The 10,994-nt window shown below is 40.5% G+C and overlaps 1 pseudogene; it reads left to right on the top strand.

Annotated features, from left to right (window-relative positions):
• The first annotated feature begins 3,740 nt into the window (after window positions 1–3,740).
• LOC102470786 (nuclease-sensitive element-binding protein 1 pseudogene) lies at window positions 3,741–5,441 on the top strand (annotated as a pseudogene).
• Window positions 5,442–10,994: the final 5,553 nt, after the last annotated feature.

Raw genomic sequence — 10,994 nt, 5'->3', positions numbered from 1 at the left:
TCTATCTCCAAGTCAATAATTCCAAAGTCCACATCCCTGAAAGATCTCTTCTCAGGCTCCAGACTCATCATTCACCAGTCTACTGGACAGTGGTTCCCAGAGGTCCCACAGACACCAGTCCCTGCCAAATATGTTTCTTCTACTGTGCTCTCCACATCATTTAAATGACACCCTCACTAACCCAGCAAGCCAAAGTAAGAACTTGGAAGCTATTCCTTTTCTAAAAAAATTGAGATATAAATCACATATCACAATATTCACCCTTCTGAAGTGTACAACTCAGTACTTTTTAGTAAAGTCAAAAAGGTTCAAGTCGCGAAAACTCATTCTATATGTTTTGACAATATATCATGATTAAATGTAATAATAATAATAATAATAATAATTTTTAAAATGTTCTGCAACCTGGCCCACATTCCCAGTTGTTGAACATTTCATCAGCCTCCCCACCCCACCCCCCCAATCTCTTTAATACCTTAGCAGTCACTTCCCATCCTCTTCTCCCTCCAGCCCCTGGAAACTCATCTATTTTCTATGTCCTTGGATTAGACTATTCTGAATATTTCATATAAATGTAACCATACAATATTTGTGGTTTTTTGTGACTATCTCCTTTCACTTAGCACAATATTTGCAAGATTCATCCATGCTATAGAAACAGAAACACTGCTTTAGTGGCTCTCTATCAGTCCTTTATTTTTTATATAGCTGAAAAATATTCCATTGCATAGATATATCACATTTTGTTTATTCATTCATCAGTTGAAGGATGTTAACACTTGGGCTGTTTCCACTTTTTGGCTATGATGAATAACACTGTTATGAATATTCACATAGTAACTTTTGTGTGCATGTAAGTTTTCAGTTCTCTTGAATACACAAATGATCTTCAAAGAGCTCATGGAAAATGTTATGAAAAAACTGCATGGATTCCAATTTTTTTTTTTTTTGCAACAAAATAAAGTCATAGTTTGATTCCACTTGTCCATGAACTAGTTGAATTCCTCTCATATACCTAGGTTTGAAATTGCCAGGTGATATAACTCTATGTTGAAACTTCTGAATAACTACAAAACTATTTTCCAAAGCAAATGCAACATTTTACAACCCTATTGGCAATGTATGATGGTTTGAATTTCTTCAGGCATCTTCCAGTCCACTGGACTAAGAAACCAACCTCACACCCTCAACATATTTCAAAACTGTCTCTTGCACTCCAGTCTTACTGTTGATGCTATTAGCCATTCCTACATTGTTTCCTGCCTGAACTATTGCAATGACCTCCAACTGGTTTTTGTCTCTGGCTACTCCTCCACCTGCTATCAGAATGAGCATTCTAAAATAAGCACCTAACAACGTTATTGCTCTTACTGAAACCCTTTAATGCAGTGGCTCTCAGCTCTGACTATACATTAAAATAACCTAAACAGATTTCAAATATCCTGATTTCCAGGCTACAACCCAGGCCAATTAAGCTTGAATCTTTGGGGGAGGGGAGTGGTATCCAAGCATCAGTGCCATTAAAGTTCCATGGATGATTCCAAAAATAGAAACAGAAACAACACTGCTTTAGTGGCTCTCTATTGCCTATAAGATAAAATTCACACTCCCCAATATGGCCCATGAGTCCTTTACATCTGCCTGCCTCTTCATCCACATCTCATGCCCCTCCCTACTTCACACTTAACACCTCAGCCACACTGATCTGCTCATGGTCTCCAACAGAAGCATAGTTTTCCTTCTCTGCCTCCTCCACCTGAATGTCCTTGCCAGATTTCTTTGCCTAGGGAGCTCCTACTCATTCCTTAAGATTCAGTACCTTTCGTAACTCTTCCCTTAGCATGTCTTTCTTGTCCTGTACACTCCTTCAGCCTATTGGAATTGTTCGTCTTCACCAGAAGATTCAGTCCCCTGCCTTAGCTTGTTTATTCATTTATCACTAGCCCCTGAAATTTGTCATGTTCTGGATGACATGAATGTACTTGAGATGTCAAATGCCATCTGAAACCAGAACAGGAAGGGATGCTTGTTCAGGTCCATGCCACTTAGCAAACTAAAGTGTAGGGGGCAGGGGGACCTCAGTGAATAAAAGAAAGGAATTTATTCAGTGAGGCCAACATTGGGGATAGGGCACACTGAGTCCATAACCATCCCACTGTGCTAAACAAAATACAAAGCTTATATAGGGGAAGGCACAAAAAGCAAGTTACCGAGGCAGCTGGATCACAAGGAGATGTGATAGCATCAGAGGGCAATGGGGGCAGTTCCTCTTCTGGGTATGCTGGGCAGGGCAGGATGACTGGTTTCCTTCTCTGTAATGGGCTTGAAGATAAGCAATAATTAATCAGGCAGCAGAAGGAATGGATTCAGTCAAGACAATTCTAAGATTCTAATTTAGAAGTGAAGGGTGACTTGGGAACCAGCAGTTAGCGTAATGGCTATGTCGCTGGACTCCCACGTAGTCGACCGCGGTTCGCGTCCCGGACCCGGTGGCTTAAAACTCACGGTCGTATAGATACATAGACTCTAAAAAGACCCTGAAATAACAATATATTATGTAAGAGCATTAATCTGAAACCTACTTCCAGAAGACTAACCGCAGTATTGAACCAAATCCTCATGAATTCTCTATTTTGTATTTATACATAATTCTTTGCCAGTTTCAGGATTTTTAAAAAAAAAGAAAAAAGAAAAAGAAAGAAGTGAGGGGTGCCTGTAATTCTCAAACTGTTACAATTTTCTCAGATAGTCATATGAAATGGGGCCGGTGTCATCTTTCCCTTCCTTATCTCCATAGCCAGGCATCCATAAAGATTCAGCAAGGTTATTACTAACTTCTATTCATTAAGCATTAGGTACCATCTCCTATGAGGGAGATTTCCGTAAGACTCTTTATAAAGGAGAAGATAGAAGTTAAAGGCAGATTTTTCTAAGGTTCAGTCAATTAAAATAGACTTTGCAGACTAAAAATAATATAGTTAAGTTGGTTCTTTATGGCTGCATTACACTCAAAATAGTTGCCACACAACTAATGTGTGCCATATTAACTAGAAATCAGACCCTGAAGTCAACCAGTCCAGAGTAGACATGGACTTCAACTGTAGAGAAATGGCCTGGTGTACCCAAATACCCACATCAGCACATAGTTCTCCTAGTCAGGAGAATCTTTGGTGCCACAGAACTTTTACTTCACCCAGAGAAGATGGCTCTTGACTAGAACACATTGAAGATGAAACAAACTAGGACCTAATATGAAGTAGATGATTTAGTTTCCCTAAAACTTCAAAACTCTTGACAAAGGGAATGGGGACCATTGCCTACACTAGGATAATGGGCTCTAATATGCAACAGATTGATTTACTCTCCCTCCCTGAGCCCAGTCTAAGGCTCCATCCAATCTCTGTAAACCTCTCCACCCTATCTCAACCTTGAAATTTAGTTATACCCTGCCTGTATTGATGAGACTCTATCTGTCTAGACTCTACCTTGATCACCTGGTAATGACTGACTGACCAACCAAATTGAGTGCCAAGCCCACAAGCTCTCAGGAGCCCATCTCTCTGAGAAGGCAATCAGCTTTTCCAGCCTACTGTCTGCCCAATGTGAGGCCCTAGATTTGAATCTCTTGATTAGATATTCTCTATACATTTATACAATACTAAAATAATATCCCAACACTGCTATAGACTGCATGTTTGTGTCTTCTCAAATTCTTATGTTGAAATCTGCTCGCTTAGGTCATGGTAGTAGGAGGTGGAGCCTTTGAGAGGTCATTAGGTCATGAGGGTGGAGCCTTCATGAAAGGGTTTAGTGCTCTTCTAAGAGATCCCAGAGATCTCATTTGCCCCTTCTTCCAAGGGAGGATACAGGTAGAAGATGGCTGTCTACGAATTAGGAAAAGGGCCCTCACCAAACACTGATTCTTGATCTTAGACTTCCTAGTTTCCAGAACCATGAGAAATAAATTTCTGCTGTTTATAAGCCACTGGTCTATAGTATTCTTAGCCTGAACAGACTAAGAGAAACAGTAACACTACTTGCTCATATTTCATGCCAGCTGTAAAAGAAAGCACCATATAAAGAAACATAAGACTATCTACACATTAGAGTCCTTCGTTACTTCAGTTAAACCTTATTGCTGTTTATTTCATGGCTCTCTATATTGGCTCCACATTTTAATCAGCTAGGGAACTTTTAAAAGCACTTAGAAGTAAATCAACCAATCAAATTACTTAATTAAATAAATGAATAAAAATACAGACCCAGATCCCTGAGTCTCACTTCCAGATAATCTAATTTAAGTTGTTTGAAAGAAAAGTCTGAACATCAAGAATTTTAAAAGCTTTTCAGGTGCGTCCTATAGGTAAAGGGAGTGGAGAGTGGACCCCAGAAAGCCCTGAGCAGCCCCATTTCCACTGCCGGCCTGGTTACCACCAGACGCCGGGAGGAGCTGCAGCTGGCCCTAGTCATCACCACTGTAACCAAGAACAGTCAGGCCAAGACCCAGCAGCTACCCATCACCTCTGCCATCAGCACTGTGGCCACCAAGCATCACCACCAGCAACGGTGAAGGGTGCAGCAGCCTGGGCAACCTCATAAAGGCAGCTCCTGCTGGCTGGAACAAGAAAGTCATTACAATGAAAGCTTTGGGAACAGTAAAATGGTTTAATGTAAGAAATGGATATGGTTTCATCAACAGGAATGACACCAAGGAAGATGTATTTGCACACCAGACTGCCATAAAGAAGAATGACCCAGGAAGTACCTTCGCAGGGTAGGAGATGGAGAGACTGTGGAGGTTGATGTTGAAGGAAAAAAGGGTGCAGAGTTACAGGCCCTGGTGGAGTTCCAGTTCAAGGCAGTACATTTGCAGCATACCATGACTATTATCGTCACCATCCACGTCATAGGGGTCCTCTACACAATTATCAACAAAATAAATTTCTGCTGTTCATAAGCCACTAGTCTATAGTATTCTTAGCCTGAGAGTAGGGAAAAGAGCGAGGACTATCAGCACTCCCAAAGGCCAGGCCCAACAACCTCGGCCCTACTGCAGGTGAAGGTTCCCTCGACTTGCTACGTGCAGAGACCCTATGGGCATTGACCAGAGTATTGCAACCCTCCTGTGCAGGCAGAAGTGATGGAGGGTGCTGATAGCCAGAGTTCAGGAGAACAAGGTAGATCTGTGAGGCAGAACATGCATTGGGGTTACAAACCATGATTTCGCAAGGGCCTTCCTCATCAAAGACAGCCTGGAGAGGATGGCAAATGAAGAGGATAAGGAAAATCAAGGAAAAGAGACCCAAGGTCACCAGCCACCTCAATTTGATGACGGGTGCCCAGAAAACCCTAAACCATGAGATGAAAAAAAGACAAAAGCAGCCCATCTACCTGCTGAGAATTCATCTGTCCCCAAGGCTAAGAAGGGTGGGGCTGAGTAAAGGCTGTCTTACCATTGCTACTATCATCAGTTTAGTCATCCAGCAGAAAGTAAATATGGAATTCCAGCAATAACAAATGAACAAGAGGGGACCAGCAGATGGTGTAATGGTTATGTTGCTGAACTCCCATGTAGTTGACCACAGTTCAAGTCCTGAACTTGGCGGTTTAAAACTCACACCAGGTACATGTGTATACCCACAATTCCAAGAGGAAAATGGAGGAGAAGGGATTGGGTCTTGGCCATCTTCCCTGGAGGGAGATTTCTTGCTTTCTGTCTCTCTGTCTCTCCGGCAAGCACACACACCCTATGGCAAAAATCTCTCTAAAAAAATGAACAAAAGATAGGAGCTTAAAACCTTAAGTGCTTGCTTTCTGCTCATTGGCCAGGTAACTAGAATTATCTGCAGTATCTATGTAGCATTGCATTTTTTTTTTCATTTTTGTTATTTTTTGGTAATGACAAATAGGGTTTTTTATTTTTCTTAAAAAAAAAAGCCTGATTTTTGTCAATACATTTTCAAAGTTTTTTAAATTGTTTTATATCTGGTCAAGTTGAGGTTTTCAAGAACTTCGTTTTTAATTTGTAATAAAAGTTTATGACTTGATTTATTTCAAAGAAGTCAAAGAAGTATAAGCACTTGTTAATTAAGATCTCAAATAACTGAACAAAGAAAGAGAGAAAGAAAAAACGAAGAAAAGCAGCCTCTCCAGGTGACTCTAATATGCAAGCACACTTAAGACCACACTTGGCTTAGGTCTGCTTCCTAGGCCCAGAACACACTTCCCCTGACTTAGTTCTGTGGAGTAGATGCTGACAATGCTATGACTTGGTCTTAGAATGGCTTTAGTGCCCCTTCACCTTCCTCTTCTGCCCAGGATCTTAGAGGTTACTTCAAGGGCATTATTTGGGCAAAATAGCTCATCACCTCCATGTTTCCTTCTCCTCAGGCCTGTGAGAGTTTATTCTTAGATTCCATCTTTATTTGCAAAGCAGCTTGGAACCCATTCTTATGTGCAGCTTGGCCTTTTAAAATCATCTCTTCTCGCTTTAATTTTTGGCTTGTTCTTTCTCATGTCCAAACTGAAAGACCAAAGTGAGAGAATCCCGTACTACAGAGTGACTCTCTGGGGTTTGGTGCCACACCTTACAACGCCCACTTTCCAATCAAAGATGACTAAACTTTGAAGTAGCACCACCCCACCCCCTCTTTTAGTTCTTCAGAATGTCTGCTATCACCTATTTTATAATTAGTAGTTGATTAGCATGAAAAACATCTCCCTTCCTGAATTAGACCTCACAACTGTATTTTTCAACTTCTGACCTAAATTATAGGCTGATTTAGAATCGTTGCTTGTTTGCTTGTGTTTTGTTTTGATTTATTTGTTCACTAATCAAAGCCTTGAATCATATTTTGGACAAAGCAGCTTGAAAGCAGCTAGGCAGTTTTTGTACACAAACAGAAGTGGCTCTAAGCTTAGGTTTCTATCAATGGTCTTTTGTAAGAAAGAGTCGACAGCATTGGGAGACTAAAGCTCAAATTTCACTTAAAAGAAACAGAATTCATTTTTCCAGGTCCCACAAGACCTTGTATACCAGTTGTATACCAGTTGAAGCTTTCTTGCTTTAAGGAAAATGTGGATTCTACGTACTGGGTTTTCACAATGCACATAATAGTTTCGAAACATTTCCCCACCAATTTATCACTGGCCAGGACAGAGGTACAACTGTAGCCCTCTCCCTGAGAAGGTTCCTCCCACAAAGCATCCCACTTCCTTTTCAAAATTTAGTTATTTTGCTCATCAGCAAGAAAATGAAAATGTCTTTTTTCACTCTCTATAATCATCTCCCCAACTCAGCAACTTAAGGTGCCTCTGTCACTTTGATTTATTCAAATGATTCGAAATGTCAACCTATTGAAGATCTGTAGAGAACCGTGGGTAGTGTCACCCACTGCCCTGAAAAGCCAACTGATTTCTGTTCTCTGAACGGATGTCTGAGAAGGGCAAAGCTGAGCCCGTGGGATCTCTTCCTGTCATGCTTCTCAATGGAGTGATTCAAGATGACTTGGGCACATTCTTGAGGAAGTCACATCTCCTGCCAGTTTGAGTAGCACCATCTTGGCAAAAAGGAAAATAGTCACTGAAGAGAGACTTTTCCCCGTAACTGTGATTTCTTAGAGAGCCATGCTATTATTTAATGTCCAATGGAGCAGAACCTTTTTCTTTTTTTTTTGGAGAGGTTTTTGCTATAGGGCGCGTGCGCTCGCCAGACAGACAGAGAGAGACAGAGAGACAGAAAGTGAGAAATCACCCCCCAGAGGGGATGGTCACGCCGCAATCCCTTCTCCACCGTTCTCCTCTCAGGATCTTGGGCACGCATGCACACGCGCCCGGCGTGAGTTTTAAGCCACCTGGTCTGGGACGCAAACCGCGGTCAACTACATGGTTGTCCAGCGACATAGCCATTACGCTAACTGCTGTTTCCTGGAGCAGAACCTTTTGATGCCAATCACCATCTGGTCTTACTGGATTGGCAATAGCCCCAGCAAACTGATCATTTAAATGAGGGTGCTGTTGGTCAGTGACTTTAAGAAAGGCCTTGTTGGGACCAGTAGGTGGTGTGGTGGCTAAGGTGCTCAACTCCCACATGGCTGACTGTGGTTCAAGTCCTGGACCTGGTGGCTTGCTTTCTTACTTTCCCTTTCTCTTTCTCTCTGTCTCTCTTTGGTCAAATTAAAAATAATAATAACAATAATAACAAATAAAATTAAATAAATAATTCTAAAAAGAGAGAGAGAGACCTTGTTAATTAGTCTATGTAGATAGCCTCACATAGTGCTTGACATGGAGATAGGATGTGCTCATTGCATGTTAACCATTGCTATGATTATTAAGAGAGAGTGATTTCTCACATTTTCTCTCTCTGTCTCTCCAGTGAGTACATGTGCCCTACAGAAAAAAAACTCCCCCCAAATAGATTTCATTTCTAGAGGGTTCCACCAGTAATGGAAATGCCAGCTTACTGCAGTTGGGATTTGGCCTCAAACACTATTTCTGTGGTTCTATCCTACGGATGGTTGGCCTGGTGCTCTGGGCTAGTCAAAACCATTACAAGAAGCCTCAGAGAAATGTACAAAATATCCTATTAGGTTGGAATTCAATGAATTCTAATGGATCTTGAAATAATTAGGTCAGTGTCTGAGGCTTGGAAAGACAAGTGTTCTCTTTTGCTATATGGGATTTTGTGCAAATTTGACATTAAGATTTCACCTGCTTCTTTAGGACGAAATCTGGTCTTAAGTACTCAAGGAATAAATACATCACTTATCAGAGCCTTGTTTACTTGCTCAGTGGGGAGTGACAAATTAGCTTAACCTGTAGGAAGTTTGCAGTGAAGTGCTTTATATAACAGAGATCTGAGCTTGTTCTTAGCTGAGGTTGGTATGGCTTCCTCTAGAGCAGTTGCCAAGTGGCCTTTGTGGTTAAACAGCACACTGAGTTCTCTCTTAACTCCTTTTAAAGTGAGTACAAAAGGATAGATACACCTGACTGCCTCCAATGAATATTAGTAAGTGCCTCCTCTGTGCTAGGTCCTGGAGTTTCAGTGAAGAACAAGACAGTTCCAGTCTCAGTTCTCAAGTTCACAGTTTAGTCAGGGAGATAGACAGTGATGTACTGGATCCAGCTTCTGTTGGCTCATGAGAATTGATAAATGTTCATAAATTTTGCAGAATTCATTGTTAAGCATGAAGAGAAGCATTGTATGCTCCACTTAATATATACCAAATGTGTTGCACTCTGTGACAGAAACTGAAATGTTGGAAGGTTATAAAGGCATGGAGAGCAACTGTGGATACTAGAGACAGTGTGGGAGGAGGGTGGGCAGTGGAGGATGGAAGGGAGTCAAAGACAGGAAAAGAAAAGAAAAACATTTAACAAACACAAAGTATAAAATTATGTGTCAAGGATGCTACAAGGCCAGATTATGGTACAAATTATGTACAAGGCCAGATGATGGTACAGTGGTATAACATGACACTGAGACAATTCCACATGGGAAAGTTTCCAGTTCAAGTTCAGAGACCTCCTGAGTATGCTGGGCACATGTGTGGCCATGATTCAGGCTGGCTGGAGCTGGGGGTAGATCAGAGCATTGAAGCCCTGTTGGGGATACTCTCTGTCACTCTCTCTCTCCTTTTCTTTTGTTTATGGAAGGAATAAATAACTTTTATTTATTTATTTATTATCATAATCTTGTTTATATTACATTGAATCACATATAACTTTATAGTGGGAATAACTTTTTAACTATTAAATTATGCAAACTTACAATTAAATAAAATACACTTAAACAAAGACCATAAATACCCAAAACATATAACTTCCTAATCACTTTGCTGTCTTTGTATGCTATCTGTGCTATGTATGATTTTGAATTTATCTGTATATCTTGTACTAGTATGGTGAAATATTATATAATGGTGTGCTGCTGGGAATGTCTTCCCAACTCACTGTTGTGTGACCCAAAGTTAGTAGCTTGAAATTGGCCACGAGGGAACATTTATACAACAGAAATTGGCAGTCACTAAAAACTGGGAATTATTTTCCTTTCAGAAAACCAATTTTTTTAAAAAAAATATTTTATACATTCAATCACCGTATATCACTTGAATTGTAAAGCAAATTTACTCAGCACAAATACACCTCACAACAGTCCAGCTGAGGATACTATACACATTAGCATCAACAGATATCAATCCATTTCTGTGCCCCATAAATGTCTTGCCTCTATTTTTCTCCTTAATATTTTTCATTACATGCTCTATCTTCTCCCACCCCCTTCCCACACTGTCTCCAGTATCTATAACAATTTTTCATGTGTCTATGTCCTCTAATCTTTCAGTTTCTGCCATAAAGTGCAGACAGCCTGTATATATTAAGTGGAGATATACAATGTCTCTCTTTCATAACCTGGCTTGCTTCACTCCAGTACTAAATCTTCCATATTCATCCACTTTCTATCAAATGTCAGGATCTTGTTGGTTTTTATTTCTTATTCCACAAAAAAATCAATTATTAAATATTTATCAGCTCACCACTGGAGAGACAGACTAGCAAATAAATGATAAGCAAAGTCCTGAAGATAAGGCACAAAAGCCGAGAAGCAACATAGGGCAGAACTGATCAAAAAAGACAAGATCCTTGCCCTCATGAACTCTCAATCTAGTGGAAAACAGGCAAAAATTATAATGTCAAGTACTCTATGGGACCTACTGGGAATATTGTAGGAGTAGAGGCCAGCACAGTGCTGGTGGAGGCAGAGGAAAGTTTTCTGGAGGAGGAGATGAGGCACCTTACTACTAAAGAACTAGTAGTAACCACTTCTCTTGGACATTTAAGTAGAAAAGGAATGTCTTCATATATATTAAAATATATTGCTGACATATTCAACATAAAATAGTGACAGTCTTGGGGGCCAGCAGGTGGTGTGGTGGTTAAAGACAGTGGATTATTCACATGGTCGACTACTGTGGTTCGAGTCCCAGACCTGG

The sequence above is a fragment of the Tupaia chinensis genome, unplaced genomic scaffold, assembly GCF_000334495.1.
Source record: "Tupaia chinensis unplaced genomic scaffold, TupChi_1.0 Scaffold000706_1, whole genome shotgun sequence".
NCBI lineage: Eukaryota > Metazoa > Chordata > Mammalia > Scandentia > Tupaiidae > Tupaia > Tupaia belangeri.
The sequence above is the reverse complement of the archived record's forward strand: the minus strand, read 5'-3'. Positions and strand labels throughout refer to the sequence as shown.